The sequence below is a fragment of the Rhea pennata genome, chromosome 4 (genome assembly GCF_028389875.1).
Source record: "Rhea pennata isolate bPtePen1 chromosome 4, bPtePen1.pri, whole genome shotgun sequence".
NCBI classification, from domain to species: domain Eukaryota; kingdom Metazoa; phylum Chordata; class Aves; order Rheiformes; family Rheidae; genus Rhea; species Rhea pennata.
The window spans coordinates 62,023,880-62,040,575 of NC_084666.1; the positions used below are offsets into that span (position 1 = coordinate 62,023,880).

Here is a 16,696-nt window from a genome sequence, read left to right on the forward strand (position 1 = left end):
TATATGCTGTACATATGTCATACTTTTCTGAAAAAGAAAATACCAAGGTTAAAAAGTCTCTACTCTCTCCTATTCTCGTATTACTAAATATATAAAGACAGTGTGTTCCAGGAAGCTTTAACATGGAAGTTAGTATCAATGAATTTTTACTGAAAAAATTATACATAAAACTACAGCCTGGCTTTTTTCTGTACATTGATTACATCTATTTTATTAACTGAAGAGAAACAATACAGAAATGTGTTGAAAAGGTATTACTAAGGACAAGTTATGGCACATATATTAATATATGCATAAATTAGACTAGTCTTAATTGCTTTCCCTCCTTTTTATGCTACCACCTGCGTATAATGCACAGCACTGACACTTTGAGTGGTCAGCACTAAAAACATTACAGGTCACACAGTAGTATCTGCAGTGGCATACCTACCCTTGCACCATGGGCTTCTGTCTTCAAGGTGTTCAGTTCAATACTGACAGAAATGTTTGATGTAATAATCACACCAGAAAAAGATTCTGTTTAGCTATCTTCACCTTGAAAGAGTTACCTAAAATATTAGTTTACTCTTACAACAGAAAGTATACTGAGCATTTTTTCCACGTTAGAGATGGAGAAACTGAGACAGTATGGCTACATGCTTGTTCCTAAGAACATAAGAGCGGTCACTGTAGGATGAAGCCAAAGTCTTCTCTCTCCAACAGTGGCCAAAGTCAGACACCTAAAAAAGGGCAAGTGCGCATGATGCTTCCCCAAGCACTCTTCCACCTTCTAGGCATCTGTCACTGATGAATGCCTGTGCTAGATGTTTCTCTTTATTTAGTAATCTTCACAGGCTGTGCTTTCCATGAACATGTCCAGCCTTTCCCTGAAACTTTCTAAACATCCAGCATCCACAACACAAAGCTCAGCAGCTTAGCGGTACATCCAAAGAACCACTGTCAAAGGCAGGCACGTACAAACCAGGAATAGGGCAAGCTACAATAACTGCTATTCTCAAATCATCCGGGTCCTCACAGTCATCCTTAATTACCGTCCAAGCCGTACCATGACAAAGCAATGCTTTGCACGCTCCACTAGCTTTTAAACACCAAGATTTAGAAAAGCCCTACAGAGACCGGTGCCCCCACTTTACATAAATACCCCAAATATGAGGTAAAGACATTTCAGCTGTGCAGAAGTTTGCAATTCAAGAGTCACATTTTTTTCTTCAGAATCCTATATAAATTAGAGGTTTATATTTTTAGCAATGGAGCTCAATTTGCAGTTTTCTGATGACAGCTAAGTTGCATTAATTCTAAATATCACTCACTCAACGTATTTTTGTTTTCATATCGATTGAAAATATTGACCGCCCAATCTATTTTAACCAAGTCCAACAGGGTCTGATCCACAGCTCGCTCAGGGCAACAGTAGCCATCGTATTGATTTGAATGGATTTGGATCAGGACCACAACTATTCAGTCAGTACTGCAATGTGACTTCTCATCTTCCTTCCTGCTTTGGCCTCCATGTCCCACCTTCTTTCGTCTTTGATAATTATCAAAATTGAGTTCAGTTTTGATCTTGTGAGGGGCAGAAGCTGGAATTAGAAGCACTAATGCTAAGAAGGACCGAGGGATCATCCTGAAGGTGCCACAGCTCTGCTGTGCCTCATTCCCAAAACGTGCTGAGCGTTCCTCATACTCTCTCTTCGCTCGCACAGGGCCCCGTCCTTACCAGGTGCAGCTTTCCAGTCCAGTCTCTGCTCTGCTGGCAACACAAGAGAGGCAACCACACCAAAAGTGCAGCACCTCACGCGTGCCTGCCTTCCTCCAGCCTGCTCCCCAGCCACGCTCTAGAGCCACAGCCAAGCGGCCCAACATGCGGAGGGAACGCGCCTTTTTATTCCTGCAAGGTGGAAGCGTGCCTCCTGCGTCTGACCTGATGCAGTCTCATTAGCTGGAAAAAGAGAGAGCCAAAGGGAGCGGCTAAGATGTTAGAGCTTTCAGTTCCTCTGATAAAAGATAAGTTTTAAAATTTTTTGCTTGAATGCTTTCTAGTGTAATGATCTGAAGGCTTTCCCCCCCCCTCCAACCCCTTTTTGGTGAGCACTTGCATTACAGCCAGATCCCACCAAATTATATTAGCTCTGACAGGCCAGGCCTATTTCAAGCTCAAGGCTAATTATCTGAGGAAAGCAAGTTATATGCTGTAAGATACTTGTATAGATATTTAATGTGTCCCTGATTGATCGTTCCTATCATTTGTGATTAAGCATAAGTCATTTTAGTTGTTTTCCCAGAAACCAGGGAAATCTTTCCATTAAGCCATCTGAAGAACCAAAAAGAGCATCTTTTTGTTCTAACTCAACAGACTTCAGAAATTATCCAGCTAAAATATTGTGGTTGGACAACAGTGTTTTAGTTAGTACAACCAATTTAAGAGGCAGTATCTTTTCACCTAGAACTCTGTCACCTCAAAGCTGCTGCTTCCCCTTCAGGGTGATGTAAAAAAAAAAAAAAGATATGTTTACAAATTGCACTGATATCAGAAAAGAATTACGCCTTTGAAACAAGGGCAGATAACAGGAAAACTAACTTCACTGCCACTGCATGGCACTGAACCTTCAAAAGCCTCTAAGCCAACATGACCCAGATCTTATCTACTTTAAATCCTTTCAGTTGCAACCTAGATGCTGCACATAATCAGCTCTGCTTAAGCATTCTTGATGGAACATTTAAAAATGTGCATGTGCTTTAGTACAGTAGCAAGTCATGTGTGCACATTTCAGTGGGCATTATCTACCTTAAATTGAAAGTTTCCTTGTCCTTAGAGCCATCAGGATAAAGACGTCAGTGCATGCTGCTTACACAATTACTTTTTACAACCTGAGCATCCCAAAATTAAATGATGACGACACAAAATAAAGTTATCTTTTACAGTGTATTTCCATTTTTGCAAGATATGTCAGAAGAACAGTATGACTGAATATTATACTGAATACTATATATACGGTATCTAAAATGTCATTTGTCACTTATATACCAGCAGGACGAATGATAAGGTTGAATTTCACCTATCTACCTGTAGTCCACTGACTTGCTGCCTGAGTATTTGGACCACAGAAGTGGGAATGCATTTCAAAAATAGACTGAGTACACAAGAACAACATAATTTTTTACTCTTTTTTTACTTCATAAGAAAGATTCAAACTACACATTTATGTATAGTATTTACGTGTAGTATGAGTACACATTTATGTGTAGTATGAGTATTTATGACAAAGACTGGTATATCATTTAAGATGTCTTTGAAGCACATTTTTCCACTATTCATAACAGCAGATGTATTTGACATTTGTTTATAAAAAGGGGAGAACATTTTACATTAAGAAGCCTCAGAAAAGTTCTCCAGACAATTTTTAGATGCACCCCATATTAACAGCCATACTAAATATACGTAACAAACAAGTAAGAGCAAAGTCCTGATCCTTATTTTAAACTAGATGTTTTTCACCTTTCCCTCACAAAAAGCTGAGCAGAGCTCAGAAAGCAAGCTGAGATTCCTTTACTTTTATTTTTCCATGAAGAGTCACGCAAGTCAGAGGTCCCAAAGCTTGACCAAGCCAATACACAGAACAGAACTGCTATTTATAGTACTGAACTCCTCTATCACATACATAACTGAAATGTGCCTTTACCTTGGAAAGGGTAGAAAAATGATGGAAGGATTTTACTACAGCGTGAATCCCAAGGGTGAAAGCTTTCTGCTCCTGCAGAGCTCCCCCAGGGCTTCTCATCCGTGCACTCCAGAACTGCATTTCTGAGTTTTGGGGGAGACGGGGGCAGGTAGCAGGATGCAAGGGACCGTGCCCGAAGGGCGCTGTGCCGCAGCCCTGTGGCCCAGCAGCGGGGCCACGAGCACCACGGACAGCGCCCGGCGCCATACCCCGTTCCACCTCCCCTTGCCCCTCACTCGCCCCCTGCCAGGGGGCTGCAAGGTGGCCACAAGGGACCCACCGGGTGTGATCTTTTCAACTGACGATTTATTAAACAACACAGAGTTTAAAAGAATATCAACAATGCAAAAACAAATACTTTGAAGCTGTAACCATGTAACCTTTGGAGACATCATTCTGGGCCCGTTTGCATGCTCATGTCCGTGTGCACGGCTGTCCGGCCATACCACTGCACGCAGAGATCATGGATGTGGGCACCAACAGCAGAGATGGACGGCACACAGGGCTGTTCTGCACTAATAACCCTGAGGTCCTGCTCACCTATCAACCACTCTGCTCAAGCAATTGTAAGTGCAGCAAAGACCAAAGAGATCAAGAACCTTCACATTTCTAGTGAAACATTTGATCAGTATTAACTGATAGCTCTTGAAAACAAAAGGTAAATTTGGAATAAAATCCTAAGCCCCAAACAGCTGAAAATTCAAACGTTTTAAAGCTAAATCTAATTACTGCAGCATAAACTCATTTCTGTTGAAAGCAGAGTTGGAGATGTGGCCAAACATTGTGTTGCATTTCCCACTCCATGTGCCTGGGGAAATGAATGGCGAATGATCTCCCTCTCCTGGTCAAGTAATGCTAAGGCAGCCATGAGCTCACATTTTAAGACATAGCTCTTTTCAGCGATACAGTAGCTTGTATACAAAGTTTAGCAACGGTTAAAATATACCACTGTTCTGAATGCAAGTGCTGCAGGCCCATGAAAATATTTATTCTATTCAGAACCTCAACAGTAATCTTTATCCATCACCATATCTTCACATGCAACTTTCTGAACAGCTCTCAAACAGTTTACCAAAGGTAGATCTTGCCTGTAAAAGCCCTCAAGGTAACATCCTACTGAAAACAACAGGAGATGTTCTGGGAGTGTTTACTCAGAGGAAATAAAGGACTAATTTCATGTGAGAGGTCCTCGTGTACAAATTCTGCCTCTGTTACACTGCCCTACCAGTAGTTAGGATAAAATAGCTCAGAATAAGATAGCAGTGTCCTCTGTACCACACTCACCATGACCTCCTTGGCTGCACTCTGAAGAGTCTAAAGACTGAACCAAGTGACAGGCCTATGCCTCTGACCAGGGTGTAATCCACTGCCTCGTGAGTTTCTGCTGGTCTTGGACAAATAGTTTATTTTTTTCAGTAAGCAGTTGCCAGTTGACCTTTTACAGAGCACATCATAACCTATTAAAGCTATTTTTTTTACACAACAGCAAATTTAAAAGTTATTTTTGAGTCAGCTAAAGGCATACATTACTCAGAAATGATCTAGCTTTTTGCACTTGTATGACTTTAAAACATGGTTTGCCCATACCATTACACCTTTGGTTATTTGAAACAGCGTGCCTCCCTCTTTTTCCCCAGGATCAAGAGAAGTATCTGGAAATGCATACGTTACCCTCAGTTACTTTCTGCCTTCAATTTCCATTAATTCCTGTGGAAGATGAGGATTAAGAGCTCATCTTCTCAACTAACAAGAACGGGTCCCAATTCATAGCTAAAATAAAAGCAGTAATCTGAATTAATCATCATCATCACTTTAAAATCAGGGACTTTCGAAAAGGAATAATTTCTGAAAAACATTTTGAGATTTCTGGGGAGTCTTGGGAATAAAGATCTTTTTAAAAAGGACCTCTCTGAACCACTTTCCCAAATAACTTCTTGTTATTATGGAGATTTGAAAATGCACTGCAGATATCACTACAAAAAATATATATCCATGCAATAGTATACTGTAATTTGACATGCCTCAAATACCTGTAAGCCTTACTGAAACTCAGCTGAGTTCACCAAATGATTCCCATTGACTATCGCTGTGTATTTAGCAATTTTATGTTTCATCAAGACAGTAGCATTAAAAATAATGAAAAGCAGTATAGTAATTTATCCATCGCAGTGTACAGAATGAGATGCTCTTAAGAGCAGACACAGCACACTTTTTTAAAATCAGGCATTTATCTTACTGTAGTTAAGCTGCTAGTTGGAAGGGACAAGAAATAATTCTGCAGAAGTCTAAGTAAAACTGATCCCCAACTGCCAGATCAGTTCAAACATAAGCAGGCCATATCAGTTCATGTATATACAGAGAAAGGGCAAATGATTTATTTGCGTGGGTTAAGACTGTAGTCTATGCTGCCAGATTTGGAAAGAGATGAGGGCAGAAAATAGAGATTTTACGTTAAAAAGGAGGAGAAAAAACTTGCAGGTATCTCAGAAAAGACCAAGCAAGTACTACATCCTAAGCTTTCCCTCAAACACCAATATTTCAGCCGTCACTTAAGTTCTTGCACAGAACAAAAGCTTGTATCCCACACTATTCAGCACTGAATTACAGGCAGCATTTCAATTTTAGTCTGCCAATTTATCCCTCCTGGATGCCCTGCAATGAGAGTGCTGAACTCTCATGGTGCTATTCCCCTTCCTGTTCACAGAGCTGCCTGACTGAAGGTATCTTTCTAAACATGTAGGTTTTTCTGATAACTCCCCCTTTGAAACTCATTGCTATAATTAATGTTAACTGGTTTGTACGAAAAAGGCAGAAGTCTGACTTTTCAGTTAGAGAAGATGAAGACCGACAATAGCTAACATTTAGCTCATCACTTAGGATGCGGGAGACTTAGATCCAAAGCCCCAGGTCCTATCACCTCAAAGAGTGAAAGGCCCAATCAAAGTACTATAATTTATGCACAGCTCCAAAAAAGGAGGGGCAAACTGGTCAGGCACCAATATATTCTTTGAAAACCTCTCTGAATCAAGAAATCTGCCAGTAAGCCCTAACCACCAAGCTTTCCACGGGCACTCTACACTGTGCAGTGGAGCACACTGGAAACACTGAGTTAGCAAATATGCTTGATGGCAGAGCATGCTGGTCAGGTATAAAAGCAGGAAAGACACATCAGTATGATGCTGCATCCCAGCTACTGAGCTCTGTCTTTTAGCAGCATTAGTTTGTAGCCGTGGGCTGACAGGCTTCTCGTGCTTCTGTTGGTGCTGGCTTGAAAGTCACTGCATTATCCACCATTGCATAATGCAGAGAGGTCCCAAGACATCATCTTTTGAGCACTGAAGGCAATATTTGCAAGCTTTTAAAAATCTTGAATAAAAAACAGAATCTCCAGGATTCACATCTCTGTAACCACACCCAGTCAAGGAGGATTTACCAGTCCCTTCCACTCCTTCAGCTGCCATCTCTTCTCTTTAACAACCTCATGATACACAAAGTATTTTGTTTATAAAAGTCAGTCTTTTAATTCATCAGTTGAGCACTCAAGTACTATGCTGTTGTACTATACCTCTGTACAATACTAGTAAGCTCAGATCCTAAGGGATACGAAGGTTCTGACCACTACCTAAGCTGGAGATCAAGAAAATATCGATTCACAGAAAAGCACCACTGTGAACTCAAAACACGAGCACTTTCCCTCTTCTGTGTTTCAGAGCCAGTGCACGTTCTTCTGACTAGCTCAGAATATTTAAGTCCACCTTTGCATCTCAGCATTCACACCGAAACAGGGGCGCTGCGTGGGCGGAAGGAAGGAGCCGCATCCTCAGGCAGGGACAAGGGATGAGGGACCTTAACTGGCCAAGCAAAACGGTGGATGCTTCCTCTACTCTGCTAAACTGTGCTTTCCAAGCCATCCTTAGTCCTGGAGAAGCCAGCTTCACCTCCATCTTTCCACAGTTAAAGTGGAACTTGCACATCCTTAAGAGATGGGGTTTGTGAGGAGAAATGGTGTACTTGTGTATGAAGAGCTTTTACAATAACTACTACTGCAGAAGCACATCCAGGACACACACTATTCCTCCCAGTTTACCCCAAGTCACGCTTAAAAATGAAAAGATTTAATATTTACATCATCCCTGCATACGCATCACTTTGTAGAACTATTATTAAAACTAAAAAAGAGACACAAAGGAGTGTAGCAACCTAGCAGAAAATAGTATCATATATAGCAGTGCTACAGTAACTGTTGCATTTTGCACAGGAGTAGTTAGGTCCATGTCTTAGGATCAGGAATTTTAGATTTTGAAATAGTCTTAAAGTCTTATCCAAAATATAACATACTGTTAATTTTCATATTTTTCATGTACATTATGCTCACTCATTTCAAATGTGCAACATTCAGGTACCCTCAGGCAGTAACCATTGTCATCCTGTGCATTCACCACTTAGACCCTCATTTGTATTTAAGATATCTGCCTTCACAGCTCTAAATACTAGTACTTATGTTTATTATTTTACAATCAAGCTTTCTGCAACTTTAGTTTTTGCATCAAACTTTTAAGTTTCTTGTTCTCGCCTATATAGCTTTACCTGAAATGTACTTCTGGCTTCTTTAAGATCCTGTCATTCACCTATCACTGTTGCACATAGTAAATCTTGCTTCTTCCCCAACTACTTGTGACAGCACACCTTCATCTCTTAATTATTTATTTACAGTACATGCACAGAAGAGTCCTCAGAGTCACTGCAAATTAATTTAAGTAAATATTCAATGAGAATTTCTGCAATAGACACTGAAATGATGTTTTGGTCCTTTTAAATAATCTTGAAATGTATTTTCAAGGCGTCTGTACTCACTTACCCTCACAGACCTACTTCATCCTGAAAGAGCAATTACAGGCAGAGAAGCCCAAGACAGAATACTTGATTTGGGCTAGAAAAGATCTTCATACATAGACGGAGCCATCCTAGATTGCTGCAGCTTGCCGTTAGTTGATGTGGCACATTATGAAATTTTGAGGGATAAAAAAAAAAAAAAAACCCTGCTGTCTCACTAAATAAGTAATAGAAGTGTTATTTTCGGGCAGTACAATGCAATTTTTAAACATTGTTCTCAACTACCATGCCAGCTCTTGCTGAGCACCACACGGGGGCACTCCTGCCCCAGAGAGGACCAGTAACCACACCTAAACTACACAAAACATTGGTGTTGTAATCATTTAAGCAAAAACAGAGAGATTCAGGGAAGAATGAGCTAACCTCCAGATGCCAACATGCCAGCCAAGCTTGCACTATATTAAAAGGCAATGGTCCACTGGGCCACTGATTTTTACTACTTGGAAAAAAAAAAAAAAAAAAAAAAAAAAAAGAAAAAGAAAAAAACACTACTTTTTCATTGATTTTAAACTTCGGTTGAGGAGTGTCTCCTCCCGATTGCCTGGTGCAGGGTGGTGCAGCGACGATGCTGCAAGCCTACAGCAATTGCTGCGATCGCTGCTGCAGTTCTCCAGCCACCGTTCCCACCCCACTGCACGCTCAATTAGTTGCAGCACTTTCTGACCCATGAAAACAAGCAGGAAAAGGAAAAACAAGCAGTAAAGCTTTGAGCTCCTCCTCGCAGAAGGTCTGCAGTACCACTAAGCCGAGGAAAGACTGATGACCCCAGGGGTATTTTAAACGTGCAGATGTGCTAAAATCCTGCGGGCAGCGCTGCCGATGGCCTGACCTGCCCCACCACACAGCGTCGCAGGCAGCAGCAGGCACTGGCCGAGGGGAAGCACCTGCCTTTCGCATCTACAGCTTTTACGCTGCAACAAGGACAGAGGTGCCCACAACTCAGTATGCTGCCAGGCAGGGCCTCCCCTTTCACTACCTTTGTGTTTACCGTGTTTCATAGCACAGGAGCTCACAAATGCAGATACACCACACGACCTAGCCATCTACGAATTTACCTCTGAAAGAGCAGAATATCCACAGCTTTTTTGTGTCACCTTCCCTTTCCCATTTCTCCAAACTTGCACGAAGGAGAGTACAACTCATGTCCCACAGTATCACTCTGAACACAGCATTCAAGGAGCAGCCAGACAAGCATTAAACTCAGGTGTTTCCACATGAGAACAGCAAGGGGTTTCTTGCCAACCATCAGACATAATGCATGTGGGATTTAGTGCTGTCTTTCAACACACAGGAAGGGCAAAATTTCCACTTCCAAATGCAAAATATCTTTTTTTTTTTAAAAAAAACATATCCTAACCACCTCCCAGAGTCAGAAAGAAGTGCCCAGTCAGGACAGAGAAGAAACTGCAATAACCTTTGAAAAGATTCCACCTAGCTCTTGCTTTGTGTGATCTTAGGTTAGCTGCTAGAGTACATTCAGGTAGGAGAGGACTAATGCTGAATTACTCATGCACAGAGCTGCACAGGGGCTTGTATGTGGGAATGGTCACTTCAGCAGTCATTTTGTATAAGAGCACGCAAGATATCTGATTATTGTTATTTTGCCCGTTGGTTTCATTTCCCCAGTTCATCTATCTTATCTCTTCCTACGCTAGAAAAAGCAGGAACTTCTGTGATAGAAACAAAATTATATTTGGCAGTATTCTACATACAGCCGCACCTCCTACAAGATCTTTAATTGCGTAATATGTACTTAACCTAGCACCGCAATAGTAAGGCAACAGAGGTGAGAAGTGTGGGGGAAGATGCAGATGGCAGGCTAGGAGAAGAGTGAGGGGGCTGTGGAAGAAAATGGTATCACAGAGGAAACTATACAAAATCCTATGAGTTTTAAGGAGCACAAAGAGGTGCGCCTACAGCTATTTTTCTTGTGGGATCTCAGACAGCTCCGCATCATTACAGGCTTGAACTGGAGAATAACCCCAGAGCCCTGTGCGCAGAACACTGGGTGTTCCCTGTGAAAAATGGGAGCAAAGAGGCGCCGTGACAGCACTCCTATAGTCGCTCTTTGCTGTTCTGTCTTAAGAGCCTTTTTGCAAAAGCAAAGAGCCAAATGCAGAACAAAAACGCTGATTTACTGCAGATCCAAATTCCATGTGTGCTTCTTTATTACGAAGGGCATTACTGGAAAAGCTTGCTGTTAATAACAAGTTCGTCTGCTATTGATTCTGCTGGTCTGCACTAACTCAGACACTAACAGAACTGGAAGTCTGAATGCCCCACAATATGGGATTTGTGCAGAATGCCTTACAATGTCCAGCTTGATTCCCCTAGCATCTGTTCTCTAGCCTAATGTGTAGAAAACATCATATATTGCAGAAAAATACATTATAAGAACACTTAGGTTATAAAGGCAAGCATTTAAAACCTAAGAAGTTCCCAATTAAGACTGTAATCTTTATTCAGCCCCCTTATGTGTATGCATCACAAGATAGTCTTTAATAAATCATCGCATACTATATATTCATGAGACCTCTGCCTCATTCAGTGAGTAGGCCCAGACAGCATGCACTTAAGAAAGAGATATGAGCACTTATTTCTCCTTGATGCTCAACGGGTGGCAGAAGGACTTTTATTCTGTATGATAAACTTGTTTTTTGAAGATGGAATTATTAATTTCTTCATAGGCTTTTCTGTAGTTCTCTCTGTTATCATATATGTATCTGTAGCAAATACTAATTATTTATTTTCAGTAACAGTTTTGTAAAATGGAAGGCACATAATCTCCAATTTACAAAGGCTAAATGCATCCCCTAATTCTGGCTGCACTGATCAGAAACACTTTGGATCTTATTTTTCAGAGCATATACATTATACGTAGCATTTATATTCAAAAGTGATTTCCATTGACTTCATTTGCCATAATGAGCACTCAACATTTTTACAAGTAGACCGTGAATCACAAGTCAAGCAGTCACAAAAAGGAAGGAACACATAGCTGCTGGTGGTCCTTGAAACTCTGAGGTTATCTGATCTGACTAGCATCACACAGGACCTCCGAGATGAACAAAATCTGAACCCAAATCCCCAGGGCAGAGCTCAATTTCCTAAATCACCAGCTCTCCTCTTTTCTCCCAATCCCTCATCTTAGCACAGACATTACAACTTGTAACATAACTCAAGCAAGAATTCTGCTCTGCCCTGATTACTGAACTCTGACACATCTGTAAATCAGGTGCAGCCTGTGCTCTCAGTGAGTCAAGATATTATGGAAAAATAACATACAAATCCATCAGCAGAAACCTGCATCTTGGATATACGCATCTTAATTCTGGCACTTCTTAATCTTTATGTATTTTTCCTTAGCCTTGCTCTTGGGAAAAACTGGGTCCTTAGTAACACTGTCAAAGCCAAAAATACAAAGCATCGGAGGTTACCATAATACTAGCCAGATTAGCAGTGTACATGCCGGGTACTGTACACTAGCCAGGTCAGCATTTGTATACGTGCATAGAAACATATACACACAAACACTGTAGAAACATAGAATGTCCCTTTGATGAGACAGTTAAAAAACTTAAAGAAAGAATCTGTATAGCATGAGGTTACTTTTTTTTTTTTTTTTTTTTTTTTTTTTTTTTTTTAAGAATTGCCTAGGGCTTTAACCTTATATATGCAGACAGTGGGTTTAAATTACTTAAGTGGAAATTCTTGGATTCCCTTGTAAACGTTAGTCATTGTGATATATGTACAAAGAGTACATATATTGATGCAGATAACTTCCTCTAACAATTAGTTACCTCAGAAGAAAGGGATCTTCCTGATCCAAAGGCACGGAAAATTTAACATTCCCATCATCAGAGATCCTATGCAAGTCGCACTGACTTTGCAGTTCAGACCTTTGCTTATTCTTATGCTTGGCAGAAAACAAATCTCTTGAAGTTCCTCTCTGCCTCTCAGCGTTTCTGAAGTCTCATACAAAATCACCTTCCAGTGGTCACCATAAATAATGTCAGTGATCCTTCTGAGAAAGCTCCTGGACTAAGGAGTCATCTATCAGTACCTACCTGAATGCCTTTTGCACCCAGCCTCACCTTCTTCACCACCTTACCCTTGCTGCTAGGCAGTATTTCCACACACACCCCTTCTCCTAGCGCCGTTCCACCCAGGGGTCCCCACTCCACCCAGGCTTTGGATGCATCCCTCTCCAGGTGACACTTAATACTTTGTAGGAAGCGTAGGGCTCGGCAGCAAGTCTGCCTAGGCTCCCCCTTCCTAACTCAAACACCTTCCGCCTTCCCAGCACGACGCGCAGCATTCCCAGCTGCGGCGCCCGGGGGCCTGCAGAAAGGCTCTCACGGCAGCCACGCTGCTGCGCAAACGCGTCACCAAGAGGCAAGCGCGCGGGGGCCGAGAGGCAAGCCAAAAGGCAAACGCGTGCGGACCGTTCACTCACCGCTGGCCGCCTCGGTGTGCAGGCCAGCGCAGACCCCTGGCGGCCTCGGCTCCGGCGGCCGTGCCCGCGCCCGGCCCCGCGAACCCGAGGCGGCGCCGAGGGCGCCTGCGGCAAAGCCACCGCTTCCGCACCGACCGAGCGGCCGGTCCCCTCGGCAGCGGGCAATTTGGCGGGCAGAACGACTCCTGGGGAACGCTGCTGCCTTCCCGTGGCACACGCTGAACGAGCTTTGCAGGATTTTTTAGATGAATTTGTGAAGGGACTTGCGTAACAAGTGCTCTGCTAAATCGATATGCTGCACTCCTACAGATGTGGCAGGTTTGCCTCTCACAGCAAACGCCGACACGCCAGGGACTACGAACACAACTGGGAGGGCCTGCGGGGTCCGCAAGCCGCGGAGGGAACACACGCTTACGGCGTGTTTCCGGCTCCTCTGCCGATCTTCTGTGGCTTCGAGCATAACACACACCAATTCCGTACAAACAGGCGTATTGCTACATCCTCTGTGGCTTTTACAAGCACTTTGAGAACTTTAGAATACAAACACGTCCACAAATGTAAAAAGATATTTATTTGACAGCAGGTGCATTATTATAATAACGCACCTCGCTACGAATTGAAAATAAAGTTCCACACACCATCGTGCAGATTATTTTTTTGCACAATCCTCCGCTTTTATCACTCTATTTTTTTACTCTCTAGCACATGAGAAGTGTATTTTCCTGTATGTCCAACACCATCCAGAACATTATGGTACTTATGGTAACAGATACACAGAGTAACAAAAAGTTATTGCAAACAATCCTTGAATTTGCATTCTTTTGTACTCTTTAATAGCAGTCATCCCTCTTTTTCTTTGAATTTACACTTCTTTCTGCTTACATTTTTCTCTCCCTTTGCTTTGCTTTCATTTCTCATACACCGAGCCCTGAGCTTTCATGTAACTATTAGTTATAAAATTATAGAATAAATTGTTTCGCAGATACTAAGTACCGAGATGGGACATTCCCCCCCCCCCTCCCCAAAAGAGGCTATGTAAATTCTGGTAAACTTCCTGTCTAATATACATTGATTAAAAATGTACTTGCAGGTTGGATTCTTGTGCCTTAAATATTTTACATAAATTATTCTGTTTCTTTACCCATAAAAGCCTGCTTCTGCCTATCTCACTCTCTCTATTCACATGCACAAGTATGCATCTATATGAAAAAAACTTGGATAAAATTCAACATCCAATGGATAATAGTACTGTAACACTGAATAGTCCATGATGCATTAACAGCACTCTGTGGTGAAGCTGAGAAAGAAGCACAGGATCCTGGTCAAGGATCGTCAAAAATGTGTTAATTTGGTTTTCTATACTATCTTAGCAAATGACACACTGATAGGCAGGTGAAGAAAAAAACAAACAAGTAATAGAAAATAATGAATACACAGAAAGCCCTTTCCAGCAATGCGCTGAAAATACTGAATTTTTAAGGATCCAGGTGGACTTAATGATTTTCATGAAATGATCTAGTTAAATAATTGCTTACATATGTGCTAACAGCCTATGAGCTTAGAAAAGTAAAACTAATAATTGTTTTAGGTGTGACAGGCTCCATCATCTTTTTTTTTTTTTTTTTTTTTTTTTTTTTTTTTTTTTTTTTTTTTTTTTAACTGTTCTATTCCAGTTCACTTAGGCAAGTGGATGACAGCAAAGCTGTCATTACATACACAGCTACTGAGTATGAAACTGCATAAGAATAAGCTGCACTGAGTAAGCAGCTTTACAGGGAACTGGTAAAAGAGCAGAATTAATTATTTATGGCGGATTAGTAGTTTGTTAGGTACTACTCAAAACGCAAGTGCTGCAGCTACTGTCCCCAAACCATGATAGCCTAAATTAAAAAGCTGAGCTAAGATCCTACATTCTCAGACAGCAACAACACAAGACAGATGCTAGATGACAAAGCCACAACAAGTGATGCAACTAAATCACAATATGTTGTCAGCAAAGTCTTGTTAGAATGAAAATGTAAAAAAAAAAAAAAAGACCAAAACTGAGACACAAAACAGTTTAAGATAAGTGTGGTATGGAGCCAGCAGAAAGAAAGAGTTCAATCATCTGCAAGATGGTTATCATAACTGGGGTCCTCTGCACTCTCTGACCAGAGGAGTTGCTGGGAAATTCACCTTTCAGTGAAAGAACCTAAGCTTTTATGCGGTTTTTAACCCGGCCTGCTGAAAAGATGACCTTGTAAATATGAATTCAGAGTAAACAACACAGCAGCATGACTCTGAATTAAAAACATCGGTGAAGCATCAGTTGAGAGGTTTAGTTCTCCATTCACTAATAACTCAATAAGCCTCAAAAAAGTGTTGGTTTATAAATAAAATTTAAAAGCATAAATACCTTGCTGCCATCATTTTAACATATTTAACATAACGTTTTAAGTGTCCCAAGAGTAAAACTCAAATCCTGACCATTCCCCACCTAACCCTTACATTCATTGTAACACATATCCAGATAGCTTGTAGTCTTAAAAAGATGCTCCTGGATATGGAATCAGTGATACAATAAATTAGTATATACTTAAAATAATAAACTTTGTTTGGTATTGTTTTCCAGAAGATACTTTCATCTTTTACAAACACAGTGGGTTACTGTGTTTCTTTTTTGAACTCAGCTAGCAAATCACACCCAGCTCAATCTTATTAGAGGCAATTACCACCAGCAGCGTGAGTCTACACATCCTATTAAGCTGACTTGCATTTTAGACAACTTTTCCAAGCCTTCTCTTTAAAAATATTTGACATACACAAACCCATTCCTCCAAGCAAACAGAAAAAAGGTCATGGTCCTCCTCACCACCAAGCAACATTCCTCCTGAGGACAGAAAGGCTAAACGACCCTCCTGAAATAATGTAAAGAGGGTATCTGGATTTATGCTACTCTGTTGCAGCTCTATGAAGGAGATGTATCTGAGATTAGAGAAAACAAACTCTCAGAAACCTAAGTCTGCTGTAAATAATAATAATCTCATCTAATAATTGAGTTCAACTTTTTAAACTCTTTTTAAACTTATCCTTTCTCACATGTGTGACCACTGATACAAAGCATATTGAAGCACATTACGTTCAACTCCAAAACCTGGTGCCAGGGGTCCCAGCCACTCTAAAATACTGCAATACTGTAACAGCCTGACACTACAGTTGTCATAAATGGAGTAGACCTATGTGCAAGATTTAGGAGGGTTTTTTTTGTTTTGTTTGTTTTTTATTTTTTTTCACCTGAGATGGGAATTGCTGGCTTCTGGCTGACAGGAAGGCTATCGGTATACGCGCAGGTATCCAAGGATTTATGTTTTGTTCTCTCTGTAGCAGTATTTTGCCTTCTGTCTTTACTGCTATTTTTTCTATCCTCTCTTCATTTGTGGATGAGATTATATTGCAAATCAAGAGGTTGATGGACATGTCTAATACAAATTAAAATAATTTATTATATCTTTAACTTGTATGCCTGAAGGACTGTTGTATTCCAATCAATGTCTTAAGAGTTCACAGATGAGAAACACTGTTTCCTGAGAACCAGAGGGTCTCTGACCACTGCTTACTAAAAGGGTGATCAGTCAAATACAGTAGGTAG

At 41.1% G+C, this 16,696-nt stretch overlaps 1 protein-coding gene across 6 annotated transcripts in view; it reads right to left on the minus strand.

The window, feature by feature from the left end:
- The window catches only part of ANK2 (ankyrin 2), a 335,054-nt gene that overhangs the window by 195,880 nt on the left and 122,478 nt on the right, over positions 1-16,696 (minus strand). The gene's annotated exons all lie outside the window — the stretch shown is intronic.